Below are 27,423 nucleotides of genomic sequence, written 5' to 3'. Positions count from 1 at the left end.
CTACCACGTAGTGACTGAGGAGATTCAAAAGTTAACTCTCTCTAGAGTCATAATCCCCACTTTGCCTCTGACACGTTTTTTTCACTGGGACACATTTTGCGTGATGATATTTCACATTATTCAACTCATTGGGCTCAATCCATGGTCTATAAAATATATTATTTTTTATATCCAGAAGAGTGTGTATGGTACTAGATCTTGAGGGTGTTGGATCAATGGGTAGTAAAGGCTGCATAAAAGAGAATTTATTGATTTCGGAGCACTCTCTTATGATACAGGATTTAATATTCTGGCAAGGATGCATGGAGACCATGCTAACACAAAATTAGGATGGTTCTTGGAAACTTGGAGAAAGCAATGGCCTGAACCAAGTGAAATGAAAATGGCAGAATTGTCATAGTGGTGTAAGAAGGAATCAAAAGGTTCATAAAAGTGGGAACTCTGTAGTGGATATACCATGTAAGATTGGAAAACCCAATGCTTGATTATATTTCTTTTGTTTTTTCACTTTTTTTGTTATTATATTTTTATTCCCCAGAACCCATGAATGTGTCACCTTACATGGCATAAGGGACTTTGCATATGTGATTAAATTAAGGATCTTGAGATAGGAGGTTTATCTTGTAATATCTCGGTAGGCACAGTGGAATCACAAGGATCCTTGTAAGGAGAAGAGGGAGGTAGGAGAGTCAGAGGAGAAGATGCGACAAAAGAAGCAGAGTCAGATTGATGTGATTGTTGACTTTGAAGATGGAAGGGAGCATTGAGCCAAGAAGTGCCAGCAGCCTCTAAAAGCTTGGAAAAGGCAAGGAAATGGATTCTCCCCCAGAGTCTCCAGAAAGGAGTATAGCCCTGCCAACACCTTGGTTATAGCCCACTGAGACCCATTTCAAACATTGACCTCTCTAACTGTAAGAGAATAAATGCATGTTTTTTTAAAACCCCGTTTGCAGTAATTTGTTATAGCAGCAAGGGGAAACTAATATAGACATGTGCTACTAACAGCACATCTTCTTCCCTTGGCACATGTAGCTGTTGCTCTCAGGGTAGTATGGGCAGGCCTGTGAACACTCCAAAGTATCTTCTTCCATGCCTAAGCATTTCTGTATTGAAATACAGGATATTCTGTTTTGAGTTGCAATCTTTTAAAAAAGAAATTCTTCCCTTGTTTATTCTGCCCCTCTGGGTTAAGGTCCTCAAGATCTCGTCCCACAAATATCTCCCTGATTTGTTAAATTTTAAAATTTAACAAATTCCTACAGGTCTTCCATTGTGTAAGCTTTCTCTTCCCTATTTTGATCCCGTTGCCAGATTTCCTCTAGGTTCTTGTCTATGTTACATAAAAGAATTCAAGAACATTCCAGTTTAGTTACGCTAGTAGTTTATTAAGGAAATGAGAGAAGAGAATAGAAATGGGAGAAAACAACAGATTATAGGTTCTCAGGTATACTTGCGGGCTGGTCCAGGCAGAGAAGGGAAAAAAGGGGTGATTTTGCCTCTGTGCTTGTTTTTTAAACCATTAATTATTCCTCCCACTTGCTAATGTTTGGGGGAGGGGTCCCAGTTGTTTGCTGTTTTGATTGATTACCCCACCCATCAATTTCCCTTGGCGGGGGGGGGGGGGGGGGGGGGGGTTGGCGGGACACAAGGCTAAGGCCCCTTGAGACTATCCGGGGCTTTTCCTTGATCCTGGATGAAATCCCCTTCTAAATGGGGGTTCTTGTGGGGTTCTTCCAGGAGCCTTCTGGTGAGAGTTTTTCCCTCAGGGATGGGGGAGGTCTCCATGGCCACATGTTTCATGGCTGTGTTTTTCTGCCATGTCCCAGATTCATCTTCTCACTCCCGAAACTAGCCTGCTTCAATCCTACATTCTGATTTCCCTCTCCCCCTGCTCAGGGTATGCTGGAATCTGATCATGGTTATTGTCTGAGTTACTGATGGGGTACAAATTTTTAATGCTATTCTGGAAGGGAGCATGCTTAGGCCAGGAAGTTATAAGGGTAAAAGAACTGATCTGCAGCCCCAGGAGGCTCAGTGGGGAGTGCTTCATAGAGGGACTGGGGATTTGGAGTACCCCTCAGAATACCCGCAGATATTCTCATACAAATTGCTTAGATGGCAGTCTTTTCATGTCAATGCCTTCACTCACATCAAAGGCCTGACAGGGCTACAATTCAGCTGATACTGTAATTCAGCAAGCAAACTCAGGTTTGAGTCATATGCACATTCCGTGTTAGATTTTTGGATATTTCATTCCTGCTGTTATAAGAGATAAAAGATTTTTTTAAAGCATGGTTATAGAAAATCTTTGATTTTGACCTGGGCCTTGAGGTGAAAGCTTAGACATATAAGGTTTTTGTTCTTCATGCTTTCAGTTTCCCACTGCTGTCAGGAGTAGCCATCCAACCTAATTAGCTGTTTCAGCCTTGACCGAATTGCTGGGTTCCTGCATCAGAATATGTGCATTTTCCATCCTTGCTTCTTAGAGTATTGTTTGCTAACCTGCAAACCAGCAACAAAAGAGCTGGTTAGAAATGCAGAATCTCAGGCTCGACCCTTACATCTAGAGCTGCTGAATTAGAATATGTATTTTAACAAGACCCCTACGTGATTCAGAGGCATGTTAATGTCTGAGAAGAATGCCACACACACTCACACTCTATCTTGGCCAGGTAAGCAAGCCTGGATTTAGGGTTTAGCTTCACACCATCTTTTGGCTTAGTCTTCTTCCCTGTGGTTTGCGGTTTGGGGCTTCAAATGCTAGTCCTAGCCTCAACATTCTATACATCCTCCCAGATTTATGTCTAGGAGGGAAGAGCACTGCCCTCTCTCCTAGAAGCCAAAGAAAAATGTCTATAATTGCCTCTCACTGGTTCTGACTGGGTCACGCATTATTCCTGAGCTAATTGCTGTGGCCAGATTGGTGAGAAACACTGACCATGGTCTGAAGCAGTTCTGCTATAACAAGGGGTTGAGGTTCAGTCATAAACACCCAATGAACATTGTCTTAGTTTTAGTCTTTTTTTAGTTTCCTTGGGCTGCTCAAGCAAATACCATGAAATGCGTTGGGTTAAACAATGGGAATTTATTAGCACATGGTTTTGAAGTTAAGATAGAGATCCAAATCAAGTCGCTCAAGGCAATGCTTTCTCCTGAAGACTGTGGCATTCTGGGGCTGGCTGCTGGTGATCCTTTGTCCTTAGCCTGCCATAGAGCAAGGCACATGGCAGCATCTCCTGGTCTTTTCTTTCTCTTCCAGGTTCAGTTGATGTTCAACTTCTGGCTGCTACCTGTGCTTTCTCTCTCTCTGTCTGCATTTCATTCTGCTTGTAAAGGACTACAAGGAATAGGATTAAGACCCATCCTGATGGTGGTGGACCACACCTTAATTGAAATGACCTCATCAAAAAGTTCTACTTACAATGGGTTCACAGGCACAGGAGTGGATTAAGTTTAAGGATGTTTTTCTGGGGTATATACAGCTCCAAACTACCACAAAGGGGATGCCCCAAGAGGATTTCTGGGACCTTGGTGAATATTGTTTTACCAGGGCAGTAAACAAGTTTTGGGCAGACAAAACAACAGTTGTTCACTAGGTATTTCCTATTGGGTTTTTGTGATGGCTCCCCCAAGTGTGTTTCTTTCCTGGTGGGTTCTGCCCCATTGTTGAATGTGCCCCCAACCAACTCACTTTCAGACAGGGATATCTCTCCTTGTTCTCTTCAGAGTGAAGGATTGGTACTGCAGACAGACATGCTTTCTTACTGCCTTTCTCCCAAGAGTTGTTGGGACCTATCCTTTGTCTCATAAAGAGTTCCCTTTCCAGTGCTGGTGATCTCATCTAAAAAGCTGCAGACTCACCTACACTCAAGAACTGCTTAGGTACCTTCTACATTGGTCCACTTAAAACTTCAGTTGCAATTTTTTGTTTCAGTGGTTTGCGTTCCATTCTATGACCAACATTCCTTTTGTGGTGAGACCAGTTGGGACTCTAAAGGTAAATTCCTTAGTGTGTTGGCTTTTTTCTGGGGTTTTACCTTTATAGCCTGTCAGTGACCTAGATTTTGGAATACTAATCCACTCATAATTGTGATTTTAGGCTTCCAGAGAAATAGAATATCCCAAAAATAAAGGTGTTAGAAAGAAATCTTCTTCTGGAAGAAAATAAGGCTCACCCGATTGTGGAGAAGAAAATAATTTATTCTCAATCTTGTAAGAAGGGGCGCACAACGAGAAACTGTGGCCGGTGCCCCGAACAAAGAAAAATGACACAATTTATACCCCTAAGCCTAGCAAGCCCTTCCTCTGTTTCTCCATAGATTGGATACTTCAGAAGTTACAGCCTATCCGAGAAGATCTAACTTTCCTGGGCAAAAGTTTGTGATTAACCGCTTCCCCCATCACATTCCAACCATTTTATTTTTTACCTGCTCCCTGTTGCCAAATAAGGAATGGAATTTAGAGCTGAATTGATATTGACTTAGCTCTTTCTTGGGCATCTTTTTTACTGCCTATAGGACTGGCTTAAGCTGCTTTCCTTTGTTCCCGGGAGTGGGAGACTGAGGCAGTAGGCTGCCAGTTTACATTAACCAATATTTCCTTCCTTTATGTGAAAACTAAACTAATCTTCGTTTCTTACAAAAGGTTATTACCATCTGTAGCAAACATTTTTTCTTCCCTGTGCCACCCTAGGCCAGCCAGCAGCATCTCACCTTGAGTGTCTCAAGGCTTTTTCCTACCCACAGGTAGGGCAACCTGAAGTGAAGGGACTGTAGTCAGTAGAGAACCTAAGCCTTCCATCCTTCAGAAGAATGTTTCCTTAGGTGCATTCTAGTCATTTCTCAGAGGGTAGGAGGCTGCCCTCCACAACCTCAATAACTCACCTTTCATTAGCTTTCTCTTTAATCTCTATCTCTATCTCTGTCTCATCTCCATGCTTCTTTGCTCCCGTTTCCTGGGATCACCTTCCAAATTAACTACCTCCATCCAAGGCTTTGCCTCAGCCCTGCTTTGGGGAAACTCAGATTGGGACACCATGGACGTCAGAGGGAATGGTATCAAATTCACCCATGCTATAATAGGCTTTTTTTTTCTCTTTTTTTTCCCATTTGATCCAGTTCTCTGGCAAGATGAAAGTGATTTGACTTATCACATACATTTCCTCTGGCAAGGTGTCCTCAGTGTGTTTTGACACATGGTCTCATTTTTATGATGTTTTAAGTGCATTCATTCCTCATGCTCCAGAATAGAGTAAATCATTCAAATGCTAAAACAGGCAGTAAGGCTTCTGGCATCCTTGGTAGTGTGCTATATTTTGGGAGAATTGTTATCCTAAGGAACAGACTTCAGAAATAGGAGTCTTAATTAAAATTGTTTTTCAATAAATGTGTTCATGAATGGAATCAGATGGTATGCAGTAGACATATGTGCACAAGGTTCAGGGAGAATTTTATCCAAATTACTGTGAAGGGGCCTCACCCTATTCATTAATATTTTCTGTATCCCTGCTTTGCTTCCTCCTGTCCTTCAAATGGCCTTTCTTTTTATTTGTATAGAAAGCTTTAATTTCCCTCTTATTTTAGCCTTTGCCCAGCAGTCTCAGAGCCAATCCACTCACATGATTGAAAGGGAGAGTAGGTGGTATATCAGGAAGGATGGGCCAAGTTATGCTGTAACTACAGCATGTAACTCTGCATGCTGTAATACACAATGCAGAATCTTGGAGGCATAAATCCATACCTCCTTGCACTCCTTGCTCAGGTCTATGTCTGTTGTGCATCAGCCATGGCCTGCTCCACCCTGTCCTCAATATGGGACCCAAGTTGATGGAGAAGCCTTTCTCTGGAACGTTGCGGTTTATCAGGCAGAAGGAAAAGGGACTGTAGCAAGACATAGACACTTGTTCTTAAATGCTTCTACCTAGTCACACTGTTTCCTTCCCATTTTATTGGCCAGAACAAATCCCATAGCATAGCTGACATTGATGGGGTGGGAAGTATGGTCCTTTCCCATGGAGGGGCATTGACTCTTTGGGAACAGTAATGCAAGGTACCACCACAGGTGGCAAAGATGAATCAGATGAATTAAAGGACTTTCTAACCTTCCAGGTGGCCCAATGATGACAGAGGATGACATAAAGCATGACCTTGGATATATTAAGGGTAAGGTTTTTCTTCTTATCACTTGCTAGTTGATTATAGGTAATGGAAAACCGGTATCTGCAAAATGTTACAGAAAATATGGGACTCCTTTCCTAATTTCTAGAGCGAAAGAAGTCTTACTTGAATTACACAGTGATGATATAGTACTGGTGCCCTTAGGGGAGGAATATGTTGAATTCTAATGGTAGAAAAGTACTTTTGTGTGCTCCTTGGAGATGTCCCTGCTCAGGGACTGCCAGCTGCTGTTCTTTGTTGGAGAGGAGGCCTTTTTTTACCTGCATGCTTACGATTCCCTCTCAGGCCCTGAGTTCTGGAGGTCTGCTGCACACATTCCCTCCCAGTGGGCTTCCTGAATTGGGTCCTCTTACCAATCTCCCTAGCCTGGCTCCTTCTGGGAGGTCTACATCTGGTCCAAAGGAAATACACATTTGTCCCCATCCAAACTCTGCACATGTGACCTTTCCACACAGCCCTCATTGTCCTGCCACCATGTACCTCTCCAGCTAGATGGCCTTCTCCCTCTGCATTTTTTTCAGGTATGGATTAAGTGTCAAGTCCTGTTGCCCCAAAATTCCATGGAATATATACCAAGCTTTCCAAAAACTTCCCCCGTGGCTTAAGAGTGGGCAAGCATGCCTTGTATTTTATCCCCTGTACCCCAGCACCCAACAGTCTTCTCTCAAAAGAACACTCACCTCCAAAGGAATTCTTAGGCTTCTCTTGAAAGTCTGGGGCAGGTGACTGGTGACCTCCTTTTTCACCTTTGACCACCCCTTTGCAAGTCCTGTATAGGTGGTTTGGCATTTGCTTTCAACGTGGGGTTTTGGTACTTAATATTCTTGGCCTTGAGATCTCAGACAAAACAAGATGTAGAGAGTCTCATTTGTAATAGTCTGTTAAATTAGCTACAATAAATAAATAAAACCTTGTGTGATTTTAAGGTTTCTGAACTACTTGTACCACTGATAGTATCCTCATCAATAAAATGGGAATAATAATAATACATAGCATATAGGGTTGTTTTGAGGTTTAAATGAGCTAGGATATTTAGAGAACTGGGAAAATGCTTGCCTAACTATTTTTTTTATATTTAAAATACTTTAATGTACTTTTGAAATAGTAATATACAAACTTTTAAATATATATATATATTTTATTTATTTTTATAAGATACTTAGTTTACATAAAATGTTACATAGAAAATATAAGGGATTCCCATATGCTCCACTCCCCACCCTTCCCCATCTCAACAACTTCTTTCATTAGTGTGGTACATTCATTGCAACCTAACTATTATTAATTATACCATCCAATAGAGTCCTTTGCTTTGGTCACAACCATCTCCTTACTGTCCCATCTACATCTTCCTCCTTTCCAATATTAAGATTTTTCTCTTCATCTAAAATGCTACCCCTTTTCTTCTTTGTCTATTTAATCCTACATACTTAATGGATCAGCACAAGTGCCATTTTGTCCAGGGAGTCCCCTAAGAAAACCATATCCCACTGGGCTCAATGAAACAAGGGTAAATCTAGTACTTACTGCATAGGGTTGGTTTGAGACTTAATGAGATAATATGTTTACATATTTTCAGAATGCTTGGCACGCTAATAATAGATGCCAGTTTGTATTGCTCTTGTTGTCCATATCCCACTTTGGGGTACCTGTCTGGCATTGCCTGCTGTCTTGGTTTTGTCTTTTCCCTGAGATTGTAAATGCCTTGAGAACAGAGTTCCTGTCTTATAGGCTAAAACCTCTGCCATTATGTCTAAGGCCTAGTACACTGAGTAGGCACTTAATTACTGTATTAGTCAGGGTTCTCCAGAGAAATAAAACTGAAGAGATTTGTTATAAGGAATTGGCTCATGCCAATGTGGGAGCTGGCAAGTCCGAACTCCATAGGGCAGGCAGCAAGCTGGAAACTCTGATAAAGGTGACATTGAAGTCTTTAGTCTGAATTCCCCAGGGGAAGCTGGCTGCCTAGAAGTTCTGGCAAGAGCCAATGCTCAAAGTGAGGTAGAAATTTTCTGATCTCTGAAACCCTCAGTTCTGGCTTTTAAGACCTCCAACTTATTGGATAAGGAGCTTCCCTGCATTGCTGAGGGCAATCTCCTTTGTTGATTGTAAATACAATCAACTGATTATAGATGCAAATCCCATAGATGGAATACCCCTATAGTAACAATCAGACCTATACTTGACCAACCAACTTGACACCATAACCTAGCCAAGTTAGCACATGAAACTAACCATCACAATGACTTACTGAATAAAATTATTTGAAAATGGAGTAGACTGAAGACACAATGTAGCATAAGGAACTATGATCATGATTTCCAAAGTGAGTGAGGACAGCATACTGAGGTGAATGGAACCATAGACCAGAAGCTGGAAGACCTGAATGATCAACTAGGCTTCCCCACTGACTAGCAACTTGAGGACAATGACTGAGTCTTATTCATATATACCACCATCTGTTCCAGGGGAAAGCAAACTAAGGCTGCTGGGCCAAATACAGTCCATTACCTATTTTATATGTCCCACTTGTGAACTAAGAATGGTTTTCACATTTGTAAATGGTTGTAAAATATCAAAAAGAAGAAGAATATTTTCTGACACATGAAAATTACATGAAATTCAAATTTCAGTGTCTGTAAAGTATTACTGGGACACAGCCAAGTCCATTAGTTTATGTATTATCTCTGGCTGCTTCCACATTGCAAAGGCAGGGTTGAGTAATTGCAACAGAGAACATATGGCCTGCAAAGCCTAAAATATTTGCTTTGTTGCTCTTAGAGTAAACGTATGCTGACCCCTGCTCTAGGCAATAAATGTTAAATTAAAATTGAAGTAGAACATCATCTATCATGTGTAATGTATGTTAGACTGAGCTCTAACCTGTTACTCAAATCAAAACCATTTCTTTCAGAATGTTTTAGACACTTAAAAGTGTTTAGCAGTTAAACAGGGAAGATGGCAGAGTAGGGAGCTCCAGGACTCAGTCCTTCCACCAAAACAACCATTAAATAGGCAGGAACTGTCTATTTTAACTATTTTGAAACTCCTGAGGCCAGAAGAACATTGTACAGCATCCAGGGAAGAGCAGGAGGAAGAGGCTGATAACCTATAGTGAAGATAAGTAAGGTTCTCTCTCTACACAGTAGTTACTGGTGCCTAACACCCACTCTCGTAGGAGGCCATCATGGGGTACAATCCCTGGCTAGCTTGCTGGTGACAGAAAGGAGCATAAAAGTCCTCTTCCCCAAGAACAGGGGTAGGCACAGCTGATACCTGATCACAGCTTTTTGTTAGGATCACTTGGGACCCAGCTCTGAGGGCAGCTATTGTTTCAACCCACACTGGACAAATGCAGTAGCAGCCATTGTTTCAACCCTCCCCAGACAGGGCAGAGGAGATAGAGATTTAATTTTTTAAAAAAGATGTATTTATTTATTTCTCTCCCCTTCTCCCACCCCCACCCCCGTTGTCTTTTCTCTGTGTCTATTTGCCGTGTCTTCTTCTTTGTCCACTTCTGTTGTCAGTGGCACGGGAATCTTTGTCTCTTTTTGTTGCATCATCTTGTGTCAACTCTACGTGTGGGTGGTGTCATTCTTAGGCAGGCTGCACTTTCTTTCCCACTGGGTGGCTCTCCTTATGGGGGGCGCTCCTTGCACGTGGGACTCCCCTACGCAGGGGACACCTCTGCGTGGCACGGCACTCCTTGCGCGCATCAGCACTGCACATGGGCCAGCTCCACATGGGTCAAGGAGACCCGGGATTTGAACCGCGGACCTCGCATGTGGTAGACGGATGCCCTAACCACTGGGCCAAGTCCGTTTCCCTAGATAGAGATTTAAAGATGCAGATCTTCCTCAGGGCTGTGAGGGCCAATTAGCTGAAAGGCTACATTTGCCAGGAAAGCTTAGCTTTGGGGAGCAATCAGAGAAGCTTTTGGCACCTCCCCAGGACACTTTGGAACTCCTCTGCACCCCCTCTGTGGGTCCCTGGCCATTTTGGCTGGGAAAGATTGACTTGGGAGAGTCCTCCTTTGGGTGACCCTCTTTCCAGATTTTGCCCTCCAGGCAAAAGCAGCATGAGAAAATAGTGTGAAAATCTATAGAGATGGACAGTCTGGGACAAAGGCCTGCCATCTTCAAACATCTGGGAGAGGGAAGTCTGTCTCCTGGGAAACAGAGGGGATAACAAAACTCCTGTAAATAGGGAAACTTCAAAACAGCTAACAAGCAAAAGCCCAGGACAAGGCAGAGGCCCATATTGTGTCATTTGCCTTGGGCAGACTTTCCTGATAGGAAGGCTGAAACTCAAAAAAATCCCTGTCTCATCTTCAGCTAGTTACAATACAAAGAAACAGACATCTCAGGGAATAAATTCCAGATTTACAGGATTACAAAAGAATCCTCATAAGGGACTCTTGTTGCACCGCATTTGTGAATCAATAAGGATTTCCAAGCAAATGAAAATTTTGCGTAGTTTTTGTCTTGTTTTGAGGTACTGTGGCTGGAGATTGAACCTCGTACCTCATATGTGGGAAGTTGGCACTCAACCACTGAGCCACATTGGCTCCCCTGAGTTGGATTTTTCATTTTTTTTGCTTGTTGTTTGTTTTTTTGGTTTTAGGAGGCACCGGGAATTAATCTGGGACCTCCCATGTGGGATGCAGGCACTCACCCACTTGAGCCGCATCTGCTCCCTACATAATTTTTATTCAAACCCCCATCACATTTTAAAGGAATTAAAATTAATTTAATGCTGCCCATTCTAATTTCCGGGGGGGAAAATAACATTTGTTGTGTTTTAAGGCTTTTGGTAACATTTAAATTTTATCCATTTCAGTATAGCAAATATTTTGATCAACCCAAATGACAAAATTACTTTTGCAACTGACTTGAAAGATAAACATATTTATGTTAAATAAAGGGTTTTCTAAGGCATACCTTTTCAATTTACCATGCCACATAAGGCTGGATTAAATTCTTTAGAGGTTCTTTGCATTGGAAAGATTGTTGTTTCCCTTCTCCATACCTAGGAACTTTAAAAATCCAGATGCCCAGACCAATAAAATCAAACTCTCTGGAGGATGGGACTCAGGTATTAGTCTATTTTAAAGCTTCCAAAGTGATTCCAATGTACAGGTAGAGAATGAAGTAAACAAAACAAAACAAAACAAAAACACATCATTAAAAAAAAAATGCACCCTAAAAAAGGCTCTTTTTTAAAATTAGTTTTTGTCACACCTTGACCAAAATGTTGTTGATTACCTACCTTATTAATTTCAAAATTAGCTTAGCAGAGGTAAAGAGCACAAACTTTAGAGTCACAAGGACCTGAGTACAAATAATTAAGTGGATAGATTATTAAATCTACCATTTAATAATTCCATAATCATGAATTACTTACTAATTCTTTGACCTCCTGAGCTTCCATTTCCTCGTCTGTAAAATGGGAGTATTAAAGGAGAAAACATATTGTGCACAGCATGGTATCTGGCATGTATAAATTGCTGTACCTAGCATTATTAAGCTAGGCTAGAAAACATGGAGGCAGGGATTGTATCTTAAAGGCTATACTTCCATGACCTACTGCATAATAGGTGCACAATAACTGGTTTGTAGTTCCTTAAGGATTTATGTCTTTGTAAGCCCAATACCTAATGCAGATTCTGTTACACAATAAGAGCTTAATATGTTCAGAGTAAACAAAATAAAACTTATTTCAGATAAGAACAAACCCTCAAGCCTTGCTTTGTAGTAAAGAAGTCAGATTAACCAGCATCCATAGCCAACAGTCCCACAAATTGCATTGTAGGTCGCTGCCTTATAAACAGTTCTACAATTCCATCAGTCATGCAACTGCCCCCAGAAATATCCAGTGACACAGTATTAGGAAGGATATCCTTCTGCTGAAGCAAACAAAAAGCTAGGTCTGACTTGAGTTGCCTGTGATCAGAAATATCAAGGTGAAACAGATATTTAAGTTCTCTAATGACTGTGATAATCTGTGGCTTGGTCATGGTCAGGCATTTCAGATAGTGCATTGTGAGAGATTTGAGTTGATCCTTACAGGTTAAGAGTGCAGAGATGTCAGTGACTAGAGTATTGGAGATATCCAAGCTTTCTAGTCTTGGTAACGAGAAACATTAGCCAGGTCTTCATTATGAAAACAAACATTAAAAACACTTAAAATGTGAAGACCAGTGAACTGACCAAAGAACAGTTTTCTTGAATCTTGAGGGATGCTGTATATTAACCAGCTTCAGTTTCATTTGGTTGTCTTGGAAAATGCTCGCTGTTCTATCAGTCAGCTTGCCTGCACCATGCAGCAGCCCAGGGAATCCTTCTGAGTATCCAGAGGGAGGAGGGTTCAGGGAGAGAGTCCCAGGTGCAAGAAGTGAACTATGGTGACCCCCGCCAGTGTGGTGTCGAGAAAGAACTGGCGTCGCTGGGGCCTGGATCCTGTGAGAGGCGGAGTTGGGTGGTGCCGCAAGGAGTGAAACCCCATGGGCAGTGCACACACAAAACTCGTGTGGGTCTAGGACACAAGTGTTTTGAAACCCCAGTAATGACTTTAAATGTAAATGGATTAATCTCTTCAGGCAAAAGGCAGAGATTGGTAGAATGGAAATAAAAGGCATAGCCCAACTGTATGCTGTCTAAAAGAGACTCACCTTAAATTCAAAGATACAAGTACACTGAGGATGAAAGGATGGGAAAAATATATACTATGCAAGGAGTACCCAAAAGAGAGATGGGGTGGTTATATTAATATTGGATAAAATAGACTTGAAGCAAAAAAGTTCTAAGTGACAAAGATGGTCATTATATACTGATAGAGGAGGCAGTTTAACAGGAAGATGTAACAATTTTAAATATATCTGGGCCTAGCAGTAGAGACTACAAAATACATGAAGCAAATACTGACAGATTTGAAGGGGGAAATTGACAGTTCTACATTAATAGTAGGAGACTTTAGCATATCTCTCTCAATAATGGATAGAACATTGAGTCAGCAGAACAATAAGGAGGTACAGGACTTGGATGATACATTAAACCAACTAGACCTAACAGACATATAGAGAACATTGCACCCAGTGAAAACAGAATGCACATTCTTCTCAAGTGCACATGGATCTTCTCCAGGATAAGACTATATGTTGGTTCATAAAACAAGACTCAATAAATTTAAAAATATAGAATCATACTATGTATATGTATACCAATGGGTTAAAGAGGAAATCAGAAGCAAAATTAGGTAATATCTTGAGGCAAAGGAAAATTAAAGTACAACCTACCAAAACTTTTGAGAAGCAGCAAAGGCCATGCTGAGAGGGAAATTTATAGCTCTAAATGCTTACATTTTTAAAAAAAGTAGAAAGATGTGAAATCAGAGACCTAACCTCAAAACTGGAAAAAGTAGAAAAAGAAGAGCAAACTAAACCAAAAGCAAGGAGAAGGGAGGAAATAACATAGATTAAAGTTGAGATAAATGAAATAGAAAACAAAAAAAAAACGATGGAAAGAAATAAGAAAACCAAAAGTCAATTCTTTGAAAAGATCGATAAAATTGACAAACTTTTAGCTGGACTGGCAAAGGAAAAAAGAGAAAAGATACAAATAAAAATCAGAAATGGAAAGGGGACATTACTTCTGACCCCACTGAAATATAGAAGTGTATTAAGTGGATACTCTGAACTGTATGCCCATAAATCAGAAAACCTAGATGAAATTCCTTAAAAACACTCAAATTACCAACATTGACTCAAGAAGAAATAGATTTCAACAAAGCAATTGCTAGTAAAGAGATTGAATCAGTAATCAACAATGTCCTAACGAAGAAAAGCCCAGAACCAGATGGATTCACAGGGGAATTCTTACAAATATCCCAAGAAGACTTACCTCCAATTTTGCTCAAACTCTTTCAAAATTGAAGAGAGAACACTCCCTAACTCATTCTACAAAGCCTATATCATGGTCAAACCAAAGCTAGACAAAGATACTACAAGAAAAGAAAACTACAGACCAATATGTCTTATGAATATAGATGCAAAAATCCTCAACAAAATACTAGAAAACTGAATCCAACATCATACTAAAATAAGTATGCACCATGATCAGTTGGGATTTATCCCTGGTATTAAGATTGGTTCAGGGAAATGGACTTGGCCCAGTGGTTAGGGCGTCCGTCTACCACATGGGAGGTCTGAGGTTCAAACCCCGGGCCTCCTCCTTGACCTGTGTGGAGCTGACCCATGCGCAGTGCTGATGCGGGCAAGGAGTGCCGTGCCACGCAAGGGTGTCCCCTGCATAGGGGAGCCCCACGCGCAAGGAGTGCGCCCGTGAGGAGAGCCGCCCAGCGTGAAAAGAAAGTGCAGCCTGCCCAGGAATGGCGCCACCCACACTTCCCGTGCCGCTGACGACAACAGAATCGGACAAAGAAACAAGACGCAGCAAATAGACATCGAGAACAGACAACTGGGGGAGGGGGGGAAATTAAATAAATAAATAAATCTTTAAAAAAAAAATTGGTTCAGCATAAGAAAATCAATTAATGTAATATACCACATTAACAGAATGAAGAAAAAAAAACACATGATCTATAATAAACAGCAATATTGTAATATTCATGCATCATTGTCAAAGAAGGTACTGTATCAACACTAAAGGTCAATAACAGGGGGGTATGCGATTTTTTCTTTTGGGCTAAGGAAAATGTTAAAAAATTCACTGAGGCAATGACTGCATAAGTCTGTGATGAAAGTGAAAGCCACCAAGTATACATTTTGTATGGAATGTACAAGACATGGGATGGTATAACACAGTGAGCCACGTGATGGAAGATGGACTGTGGTTAAACAGTACCAATTTGAGTGTGTTCTTTCATGAACTATAACAAATGTACAATACTAATACATGATGTCAATAAATAATAGGGAGTATGGAAAAATATTACTAAATGTATGCTACAGATCATAGTTAGTGGTAATAGTCTGATGATGTTCGTTCATAAACTGTAACAAATGTTCCACAACAATGCAAGATGTTGGTGGAGGGGTGATGTATGGTAACTCTGCATATTATGCATAATTGTTTTTTAAGCTCACAAATTCTCTAATAAAAAACAATTGATCATCTCAATTGATACAGAAAAGGCATTTGACAAACGGCACCCTTTCTTTATAAAAACACTTAGAACACTAGGAATAGAAGAAAACTTTCTCAAGATGATAAAGGGGCTATAGGAAAATGCCACAGCTTTTTCTTTCCCTGCTAAATGGTGAAGAACAGAAAGCATTCCCTCTAAGTTCAGGGTCAAGGAGGCCCACTGCCACCACTGTTATTCAACATTGTACTGGAAATTCTTGCCAGAGCAATTAAGCAAGAAAAAGAAATAAAAGACATCCAGATTGGAAAGGAAGAAGTAAAACTTTCCCTATTTGCAGATGATATGATCCCCTACACAAAAAATCCTGAAACTTTTACAACAACAAAGCTCCTAGTGCAAATAAATGAATTCAGCAAGGTGGGGAGGTAGAAGATCAACACCCCAAATCTGTAGAAGAAATCAAGAAAAAAATTCCATTCATAATAACAACTAAAAGAATCAAATATCTAGGAATAAATCTAACCAATGATGTAAGGGACTTGTACACAGAAAACTACAAAACATTGCTAAAATAGATTAAAGTAGACCTAAACAAATGAAAGGGCATTCTGTGTTCATGGTTTGGAAGACTAAATATCATTTAGATGTCAATACTATCCACAATAATTTATAGATTCAACACAATCCCATTGAAAATTCCAACAATGTTCTTTGCAAAAATGGAAAAGTAATTGATAAGATTTATGTGGAAGAATAAGCAGCCCCCAAGAGCTGAAACAATTTTGAAAAAGAATGAAGTTGGATGACTCTTACTCCCTGATCTTAAAACTTATTACAAAGCTATAGTAATGAAAACAGCACAGTTCTGGCATAAGGACAGAAATATAGATCAATGGAATAGAATTATGAACTCAGAAACCAACCCTTACATTTACAGCCAACTGATTTTTGACAAGGTGGCAAGGACTACTCAATTGGGAAAGAATAGTCTCTTCAACAAATAGTGCTTGGACGAGGGACCACTATCAACTACCAACTGATGATGCAACTGGAAAATGACCTTATACGGAAGGTTCAATGCGGATCAGCAGAATATCCCTGTCTACATAAAATAGCATGACTTTAAAATGCTGTTTGACCTAATGTAAGGGGAAAATGGAAAGGAGAAATGAGTTTATATGGCTACGAGTCTCTAAAAAAGAGTCTGGAGGCTGTCAGAAGGATTGCCCTTATCCACAACTGAGTAGAGTCTGAGAGACAGATAAAGCAGATACAACCCCCAGGTACTGGTTCCTTTGAGGGCTAAAGAGACCCATGGGAGTTATGGTCATGGCCGATGGGCTTAACTACCAGGTCAGATGGCCCCTCTTTGGAAATGGTGTTTATGTGTGATGAATCTGGACTCAGATGGGATCTCTCTTCATAAGACTTTCATGCTAATGTGCTGGAGGTGCAGTAAGTGTTAGGGTTTAAGATATATTTAGGGGATTTGAATCTCTGGACTGACAATGTGATAGCCAGGTCCTGAGCCTCAACAGACTCCAGCACCTACAATCTGATTCATTGGACTCACCACACTCAGCTAAGATGAAGTTGAAGAAGGACAACCACCACACCATGGAGCCTAGAGTGATTACAACTGAAAGTAGGAGGATTGCATCCAGCATCCATGTGGAATCTGAGCCTCCTCTTGACATAGAGGTGCAATGGACACAACCAATCCAATGTCCACATAGAAAAGGTGGCATTGGATTGGGAAAAGTGGACATGGTGGCTGATGGGTATGGGGAAAGCCAGGAAGAGATGAGAGGTGGAGGCGTCTTTGGGACATGGAGCTGCCCTGGATGGTGCTTCAGGGGCAATCACTGGACATTGTAAATCCTCACAGGGCCCACTGGATGGAATAGGGGAGAGTATGGGCCATGATGTGGACCATTGACCATGAGGTGCAGAGGTGCCCAAAGATGTACTTACCAAATGCAATGGATGTGTCATGATGATGGGAATGAGTGTTGCTGGGGGAGAAGAGGTGGGGTGGGGGTGGTGGGGTTGAATGGGACCTCATATATATATATATATTTTTTTAATGTAATATTATTACAAAGTCAATAAAAAAAAGATATATAAAAATATATATATAAAATTAAAACATCGGAAAAAAAAAACCAAAAAAACAAATAGTGCTTGGAAACCTGGATATTAGTTTGGAAAAAAAAAAAAAAGAAGAGGGTACTGACCTTACACCAAACACAAAAAATCAACGCAAAATGGATCAATGACCTGAGAGGGAGAGCTATCAAACTCCTAGAAGAAAATATAGGGAAGCATCTTCAGGATCTTATGTTAGGCAATATTTTTTAGACTTTAACCCAATACACAAGCAACAAAAGAAAACATTTAAATGGGACCGCATCAAAATTAAAAACTTTTGTTTCTCAAAGGACTTTATCACGAAAGTAAAATGACAGTCTACACAATGGAAGAAAATATTTGGAAAGCACATATTGATAAAGGATTAGTGTCCAGAATATGTAAAGAAATTCTTCACCATAACAACAGTAATACAAAGAACCCTATTAAAAAAATGGACAAGAGACTTGAACAGACATCTCTCCAAAGAAGATATTCAAATGGTGAGAAATCACATGGAAAGTTGCTCAACATCATTAGTGTAGGAGAAAAACAGCATTCATTCTGGGACACGGAGACTGATATGACTACAGGCAGAGAATTTTTGAGAAGCTCTCCCAAAGGAGGGGATCGGAAGAACAGACTTCAGCCCATTCTTGGAAGGGGGATTTGAATTTTTACAGGACTTTCCTAGGCGGAGAAATGATAGTTGGTGGGAGGGGGTTGAGGGTTCGAGTGAGGTGCAGGGGCCAATAGGAAGCCCTAAAGGTGAAAGTTTTCCTTTGTATAGCTAGAAGGTAGTGGGTTAGGGAGTTAGGTTTTTTTGGAATGCTGGAGGAGTGGGTGTTTCTTTGATCTTTAGAGAGTAAATGGTTTCTTTATCTCCCTTTGATATGCAGGTAATGAAGGTTTCCATCTCCCCCTGATATGCAGATAGTGAAGGTTTTTTGTCTCCCTTTACTCCTGCTCTACATGGTTTCTTTGTTTAATTTTTGGGGAAGTGTGGTGTCCTTAGACACGTAGGCTTATGGGGGAGGGGGTTAGCCTTTCCCCAGTGCATATCAGGGGGAACTTAGCTACAGTTTGTTAATTATTGCAAACCTCTAACAATTAGCCTTCAGGAAAATGCAAATGAAAACCACAATGAGATACCATTTCACACCCATTAGGATGACTGCTATTAAAAAAAAAGTGTTGGAGAGAATGCAGAGAAATACACTCATTCATGGCTAGTGGCAATGTAAAATGGTGCAGCCACTGTGCAATACAGATTGGTGGTTCCTCTGAAAGCTAAGTATAGAACTACCATATGATGAAGAAATTCCACTACTGGGTATACCCAAAAGAATTGAAAGCAGGAACTTGAACAGATATTTGTACACCAATGTTCATAGCGACATTATTCACAATTTGCAAAAGAGGGAATCAACCCCAAGTATCCATCAACCCATGAATGGTGTAGCAGTTTAAAGGTATTTTATGAATCCCCAAAAGAGAAATATTATGTTTTAAATTATTCCATTCCTGTGGTTGTGAGACCCATTTGACTGAATTTTATCAGTGGGGCGCCATTCGTGTTGAATCTCTACCCTCTTGCTGGGATTGATATAAAGGGAGTCACAGAAACTTACAGGAAAAAGGGAACTGGCATATTTGATTCTACAACGTGAGAGGGTTGCTTAAGCACAAAGCCCCCAAGAGGCTGAGCCAGTGGAGCAGCTGAAGAGGAGACCAGCACTGCTGTATGCCTGATAGTTACAGCTGAACTTGGAAAGACAGCAGAACAGCCAAGACTGATATTGATGTGGGCTATGGGTGGGAGGCTCTTTGTCTCTTCAGAGATAACCTTAACCTAATCTGTCTGTCCTGACTTGTGGGTGTGGGATGGTGAGAGGCTGCAGCCCTGCGCTTGGTAACCATGGCAACGATTCCAGTCCCAGGAAACAGTTTATCAATGCAAACTCTGTAAACTTTAAATATTTAGGGAAAATGCAAACCAAATGTGCTAAAAGCTTATCTAGAATGTATGAAGTCCATGCTAAAAGCTTACCTAGGATGTGGAAGATATATATGCTAATTCAAACCTATTGAGCCCTGAAACAAAGAACGATTTAGCCCTTCCTCTGTATAAAAGGAACTCAAAATTCTTGTTCGGGCCTCGGGTTTGAAACAAAAAGCTCCCGAGTCCAGCCGGCTGTCAATAAACCATTTTTCCTTCTCAAAATCATTCCTGAGTCCTGGCCTTTCTATACGCAAATAATTGAACATCTCCCAACTTCTATAACAATATAGGAGGCCTGGAAAGAGACAAGCTCTATGCCCGGTTGCCCACAGCTGAGCTCCAAGAGATGGTATATTGTGGAGGTGAAAGCAGAGACCTCTGCAGAGATCCGGAGCCATGTTTCTCCACCATGTGGCTACAATGCCAAGATCAACAGTAGCTGACTTTGGTGAGAAAGCACCTCTTATGGTGCCTTGAGTTGAACTTTTCCTGGCCTTGGAACTGTAAGTTTTATCCAAAATAAATACCCTTTATAAAAACCAACACATTTCTGGTACTTTGCATCTGCAGTGCAGGGACTTGAACAGACATTTGCACACCAGTGTTCATAGTGGCATTATTCACAATACGCAAAAAGATGGAATCAACCCCAAGTGTCCATCAACCCATAAATGGATAATTAAATGTGGCATATAATTATAATGGAATAGTATTCAGCTTTAAAAAGGAATAAAGTCTTGAAGTATGATGGGAAATGGTGTCATTGTAAGTAGGCACTGCCCAGCTTTTTCACAACAAAACAGCAGAGAAAGGGCAAAATCCTACAGGAGTGAGCTGTTTTATAAATTCACAGAGCAGGAGACTTCAGGGCATTGACCTGGAGGGAACTGGACAAAGAGATAAAGAGCCCAAGGGAAAACCCTGAGTTGCTGACCCCTGTGGCTAGAAACAATGGGTGGCTAAGCCCCACCCTCAAGGCGAATATCCACCATGGACCCCCTGGCTCTCACCAGCCTGCTGAGTGAGAGGGAGAATTCCCTGGGAAGAAGAAGGGTCTGGCAAAGTGTGGAGAGTAGTTTCCTTTCCGTTGAGTTTGGACACCTGAGTTCCCTTTGAATATCAGGGAGGATACCAGCCATCACTGAGGTGGCCCTGAGGAGAGGGGAATCTACTCAGGCAGGCTGTCACACCCAACTGCCCTGGGAGAGGGGAACTTGGTCAGGGAGGGGATGGAGAGAGGCAACTAACTAGCCTAGCTGCTACAAAGTCCAATTTGCCTAAGGGAAACTTGGGCAGGAAGAGCCCAATAAGTTTTCAAAGACCTGTTTAGTCCATAGACCTGCTGTAGTGCAGTGGGGGAACTCCTGCCTTAAATGTAGAAGGTCTCTGGTTTGAGTCCCTATCCCTTAGAGTTACAGCATGCAGCTAGTGCCTTATGAAAGGGGACTTATAAACTGAGTTTCTACTCTTTTGTGGTTTTTTGGATTTTTTTTTCTTTCTCTTTCCTTTATTTTGTTTGCTAGAACTGGACACATCACCTGCCAAGGACAGGCTTAAGGGAATTGATCAGCACCAGCAGCCTGAGGTCTCTAGGGGCCTAAGTCGGAAGGCTGTTTTTCCTGGGTTGTTTCTTTGTTGCTGTTTTGTTTCTTGATTGTTGTTTTCCTTTTCTTTGTTTCCCTTTTGTTTCTTTTACTTATTTTTTTCAACCTACTTTATTTCCCTTCTTTCCTTCATTTCTCTCTCTTTTAACTTCTGTTGCTTTTCTTCCATTCCACCACTTCTTGTTTGGTCTTCATTTTTTCTCTTTCTTTTCTTGTTTTTTTTTTTCCTTTTCCTTTTCTTTCCCTCTATTGTAATCTCTTCTCATCTCTCTGGACTTTTAATTATTCTATTTTTTTCTGTTTTGTTTCTTGTTTTATTTTTTTCTACTCATGTCAGGCCTTTTAAGTCATTCAATTTTTTTCTCTCCACTTTGTCTCTTGCTTTATTTTTTTATATTCCACCTCTTTTTATTCTTATTTTTTTATATCTTTTATGATTTTTAAGTAATATTACTTAGTTTCTTAGAGCTTGCATTGTTTTTCTTCTACTTTTTCTGCGTTATTATTACTATTATTCTTTTTCTCTTATCTCTTTCCTTTTCTTTGGTCCTAATATTTTTTCTCAAGAGAACACAAACAACTGCAAGGACATAGAATAAGAGGGACCAAGTGTCAAAAATTAACCTTACCACACACAAAGAAACAACAAAATAAAACCATAGAGTAGAAAGAGAAGCTAATCAACCAAATAAGCCCTTCAAGATAAATAGATGCCCAAACACCAACAAAATATTGCTATACTAAGAAACATCAGGACATGGCCCAGTCTAATGAACAAACTAAAAAAACAGAAGGAGATGCTGAATGAGGAACAACTAATCAAGGATGTTCAAACAAATATCATGAATCAACTTAATGACGCGAAGGAAGAGATTAAGGATATTAAGAAGACACTGGGAGAACATACTGAAGAAATTATAAAAAGATGAGGAGCCTGATGGTAATGAATGACACAATGCAAGAAATAAAAAATACACTGGAAGTTCATAACAGTAGGTTTGAACAGGCAGAGGAAAGAATCAACAATGCAGAAAACAGTACAGCTGAAATCAGACAGATAATAGAGCAGATAGATACAAAGATAGAAAAAATCCAGCAGGGATGTAGGGAAAGGGGGGCAGAAGGAGGAAATAATGGCTGAAAATTTCCTAACCCTATTGATTGATATAGACGTACATGTCCAGGAAGTGCAATGCCCCCCAAAAAGTAGAAATCCTAACAGGCCTACCCCAAAAGAAAAGAGATCTATCACATACAAGGGAAGCTCAATAAGATTAAGTGCTGGTTTCTCATCTGAAAACATGGAAGCAAGAAGGCAGTGGTATGGGATAATGAAGGTGCTAAAAGAAAAAAAAACTTCTAGCCAAGAATTCTCTATCCAGCAAAGCTGGCATTAAAAAAGGAGGGAGGGTTCAAAATATTCACAGATGAACAGAAATTAAGAGAGTTTGTCAAAAAGAAACCTGCCCTTCAAGAATTACTAAAGGGAATTCTGCAGGATGAAGGGAAAAAACAGGAGAGAGAGAGTTGGAAGAGAGTGTAAGAATAACTAAAAAAGATAAAAAGAGGAAAATAAACAACATATGGCATATATAAACCTAAAGGAAATATGGCTAATGTAAGTAATTCCTTGAAAGTAATAACACTGAATTTTAAGGGAATAAACTCTCCAAACAAGAGATACTGATTGGCAGAATGGACTAGGAAATATGATCCATCTGTATGTTGTCTTCAAAAAACTCACCTTAGTCCCAAGGATGCAAGGAGGCTAAAAGTGAATGGTTGGAAAGCAGTTTTATAGGCAAACAATAATCAGAAAAAGGGCAGGAATAGCTATAATAATATTGGACAAAATAGACTTTAAATGCAAAACTATTGTAAGAGACAAAGAAGGACACTATATATTAATAAAGGGGTAATCTCTCAAGAAGAAAGAGCAAACATAAACATTTGTGTACCTAATCAGGGCGTCTCAAAATACATGAGGCAAACATTGGAAAACTAAATGGAGAAATAGATGCCTCTACAATTACACCATATCACCATTAGACAGAGCATCTTGACAGAGGATCAATAAAGAAACAAAGACCTTGAATAATACGTTAGAGGATCTGGACCTAATAGACATATACAGAACATTACAACCAAGTACAGTGGGATATACATTCTTCTCAAGCACACATGCATCATTCTCTTGGATAGATGACAAACTAGGTCACAGAACAACTCTCAAAATATTCAGAAACATTGAGATGATACAAGGTACTTTCTCTGACCACAATAGAATAAAGCTGGAAATCAGTAATGGGAAGAGAAGCAGATTAGGCACAAAGATATGAAAGTTAAACAACACATTCTTAGGCAATTAGTCGGTCAAGGAGGAAATTGCAAAATAAATCAGGAACTACTTTAAAACAAATGAAAATGACAAGAAAACATATCAAAACCTATGGGATGCAGCAAAAGCAGTGCTGAGAGGGAAATTCATGGCCATAAATGCCTACATTAAAAAAGAAGAAAGAGCTAATATCAAAGACCTAACTGTACACCTGGAGGAATTTGAAAAAGAACAACAAACTAAACCCAAACCAAGTAGGAAGAAGGAAATAACAAAGATTAGAGCAGAGCTAAATGAAATTGAAAATAATAAAGTACCAGAAAAAAAACACAAACGCTGGTTCTTTGAAAAGATTAATAAAATTGACAAACCCTTAGCTAGACTTAGAAAGAAAAAGAAAAGAGAAGACACGAATACATAAAATAAAAAATGAGGAAGGGGATATCACCACTGACACCACGGAAATAAAGAGTATCATAAGAGGTTGCTTTGAAAAATCGTGTGCCAAGAAGATGGATAATTTAGAGGAAATGGACCAATTCCTAGAAACACACAAGCAGCCTACATTGACAAAAGAAGACATTGATGAACTCAACAGACCAATCACAAGCAGTGAGATAGAATTAGTCATCAAAAACCTCCCAACTAAGAATATGGCTTCACAGGTGAATTCTTCCAAATATTCTGGAAGGAACTAACACCAATCCTGCTTAAACTCTTTCGAAAAATAGAAGTGGAGGGAACATTGCCTAACTCATTCTCTGGTGCCAACATCACCCTAATACTAAAGCCAAACAAGGGTGCCACAAGAAAGGGGAACTATAGACCAATTTCTCTAATGAACCTAGATGCTAAAATCCTCAGCAAAATACCAGCTAATTGTATTCAACAACATGTAAAATATATATATATATATAAATCAAACGAATTATACACCATGACCAAGTGCATTTCATCCCTGGTATGCAAGGATGGTTCAACATAAGAAAATCAATCACTGTAATACACCACATAAACAAATCGAAAGCAAAAAATCACATGACCTTCTCTATAGATACAGAAAAAAGCATTCAACAAATTACAGCACCCTTTTCTGATAAAAACACTTCAAATGATAGGAATAGAGGAAAATTCCTCACCATAATAAAGGGTGTATATGAAAAACGCACAGCTAACATCATATTCAATGGTGAATCCTAAAAGATTTCCCTCTAAGATCTGGAACAAGATAAGGGTGCACACTTGCACCGCTCCTGTTTAACACTGTTAGAAGTACTTGCTCAAACACTTAGATGAGAAAAAGATATAAAAGGCATCCAAATTGGAAAGGAAGAAGTAAAAATTTCACTATTTGCAGATGACATGATCCTATACATAGAAAGCCCTGAGAAATCAACAACAAAATTTCTAGAGCTTGTAAATGAATTCAGTAAAGTGGCAAATTATAAGATCAATGTGCAAAAATCAGTAGCATTTCTGTACACCAATAATGATCGATCTGAGGAGGAAATCAAGAAAAAAATCCCATTTACAATAGCAACTAAAAGAATCAAATACCTAGGAATAAATTTAACTAAAGATGTATATGACTTGTATGAAGAAAATTACACAACACTGTTAAAGAAAATTAAACAAGACCTAAATAAATGGAAGAATATTCCCTGTTCATGAATAGGAAGACTATAACATCATTAAGATGTCTACCCTACCTAAACCGATTTACAGATTTAATGCAATCCCAATAAAAATTATCACAGCATTTTTTACTGAATTGGAAAAGCTAACAATGAAATTTATTTGGAAGGGCAAGAGGCCCTGAATAGCCAAAGACATATTGAAAAAGAAAAATGAAATCAAAAGAATTACACTACCTGACTTTAAAACATACTACAAAGTTACAGTGGTCAAAACTGCATGCTATTGGCACAAGGATAGACATACTAACCAATGGAAATGAACTGAGATTCTGATATAGATCCTTGCATGTACAGCCAACTGATATTTGACAAGGCCACCAAGCCCATTCCACTGGGAGAAAATGGCCTTTTCAACAAATGATGCTTGGAGAACTGGATAGCCATATCCAAGAAATGAGAGAGAAACACCTCACACCTTATACAAAAATTAACTCAAGATGAATCAAAGATCTAAATATAAGAACCAAGACCATTAAGATCTTGGAAGATAGTGAAGGGAAGCATCTATAGGAACTTGTATTAGGAAATGGTTTCATGAACTTTATACCCAAAGCATAGGCAATAAAAGAAAAAATTGATAAATGGGACCTCTTCAAACTTAAAAATTTTTGCACCCCAAAGGATATTGTCAAGAAAGTTAAAAGGCTGTCTACTCAATGGGAGAAAATATTTGGTAACCATATATCTGATTGGGGCCTAAAATCCAGCATATATAAAGAAATCCTACACCTCAAAAATAAAAAGACAAAGAACCCATTTTAAAAATGGGCAAGTGATTTGAATAGACACTTCTCCAAAGAACAAATACAAATGGCTAAAAAGCACATGAAAAGATGCTCAACATCACTAGCTATTAGGGAAATGCAAACTAAAACTACAATGTGGTATCTTCTTATATCCATTAGACAGACAGCTATTAAAAAACAGAGGACTACAAGTGTTGGAGAGGATGTGGAGGAATGGAAGCCCTTACCCACTGCTGGCGGAAATGTAGAATGGTTCAGCCATTGTGGAGGACAGTTTGGCAGTTCCTCAGGAAGCTAACTATAGAACTGCCAAATGCTCCAGCAATTCCACTACTGGGTACATACCCAGAAGAATTGAGAGCAGGAACACGAACAGATAGATGCACACCAATGTTCATAGAGGCATTATTCACTATTGCCAAAAGTTGGAAACAACCTAAATGTCCTTCAACAGATGAATGGATAAACAAATTGTGGTGTACACCGGCAATGGAATATTACTCAACTGTAAGAAGGAATGCAGTGTTAACACATGGGATAACATGGATGAATCTTGAAGACCTTATGTTGAGTGAAGCAAGTCACACTGTGAAGTACAAATATTACATGACCTCACTGATATGAATTAAGCAAATTGAGCAGATTCACAGAGCTTGAGTCAGGAAGATAGGTTTACAGGAGACAGAAAGGGGGAAGAAGGTTGTGAGCCAATGCCTATATGGGCAAAATGTATAATAAGGTGGAAGGGTGTAGTTGTGCAGTGAATGGGCATGACAGCGGTGCAGAGATGCTATTGGGTTGGGTGGTGCTGGTTTGTGAGGGGGATAGGGTGAGGAGGGTACGTTGGGCTGTCCATCAGACTGGGGGGAGGGTTGGGGCGAAGAGGAGGTAAACTCTGGGGCTTGTGGGCATGTGGTTGAAACATTCGGAATATTCTTTTTGCAAATACAGCAGGGGAGGGTTACTGGTTTAGCGTGTTGGACATAGGGGACATGCAGAACAGGGTGCACCTGGAGCAGGCCTCTAAGGAGTGAGTGTTCATCTTGTCATAGTAGGTTGTATCAGTGGGTGGAGACCCACATAATAAGCGGGAAGGTGTTGGACTCCCATCCTGGGGAGTCCTGCTTTGTTCTCAAATAGAGGGGCAGGAGTCTCTCGAGAACCTAGGCAGTGCCTAATAGGGGAGGACTTGCAAGTATGTCAAGGCCTCAATGTTGTTGGAAGTAATTATGAATCTTGTTCTTCAAGGTGTGAAGCTTGATGGTTACTGTGGGTCCTGAGGGGAGGGGAAGGCAGGAATAGAATAGATGGGACATGTGGCATTCTGGGAGTGATGGAATTGTAGTACATGATCTTGCAATGATGAATACAGGTCATACTAAATTTCATCAAAATTTATAAGTGTATGGTCCAAAATGTAAACCATAATGTAAATCATTGACCATGATTAGTAACAATGTTTCAATATTTGTACATCAATTGTAACAAATATACCATCCACATGTAAAATGTTATTAATAGGGGAAAGGGAGAAAGGGGGAGAATGTTGGGTAAATGGGAATCCTCTATTTTCTGTACATGACTTTTCTATAACCTAAACCTTCTTTGAAGACAAAATGAAAAAA

The 27,423-nt window shown here is 39.9% G+C and overlaps 1 protein-coding gene across 1 annotated transcript in view; it reads left to right on the top strand.

Annotated features, from left to right (window-relative positions):
- FANCB (FA complementation group B) overlaps positions 1-27,423 on the top strand; it is a 214,778-nt gene that overhangs the window by 133,905 nt on the left and 53,450 nt on the right. The window contains exon 10 of the transcript XR_009184463.2: positions 6,108-6,161. The gene's annotated coding sequence lies outside the window, so the exon portion shown is untranslated. The remainder of the gene's footprint in view (positions 1-6,107; positions 6,162-27,423) is intronic.

The sequence above is a fragment of the Dasypus novemcinctus genome, chromosome X (genome assembly GCF_030445035.2).
Source record: "Dasypus novemcinctus isolate mDasNov1 chromosome X, mDasNov1.1.hap2, whole genome shotgun sequence".
NCBI classification, from domain to species: Eukaryota; Metazoa; Chordata; class Mammalia; order Cingulata; family Dasypodidae; genus Dasypus; species Dasypus novemcinctus.
The sequence above is the reverse complement of the archived record's forward strand: the minus strand, read 5'-3'. Positions and strand labels throughout refer to the sequence as shown.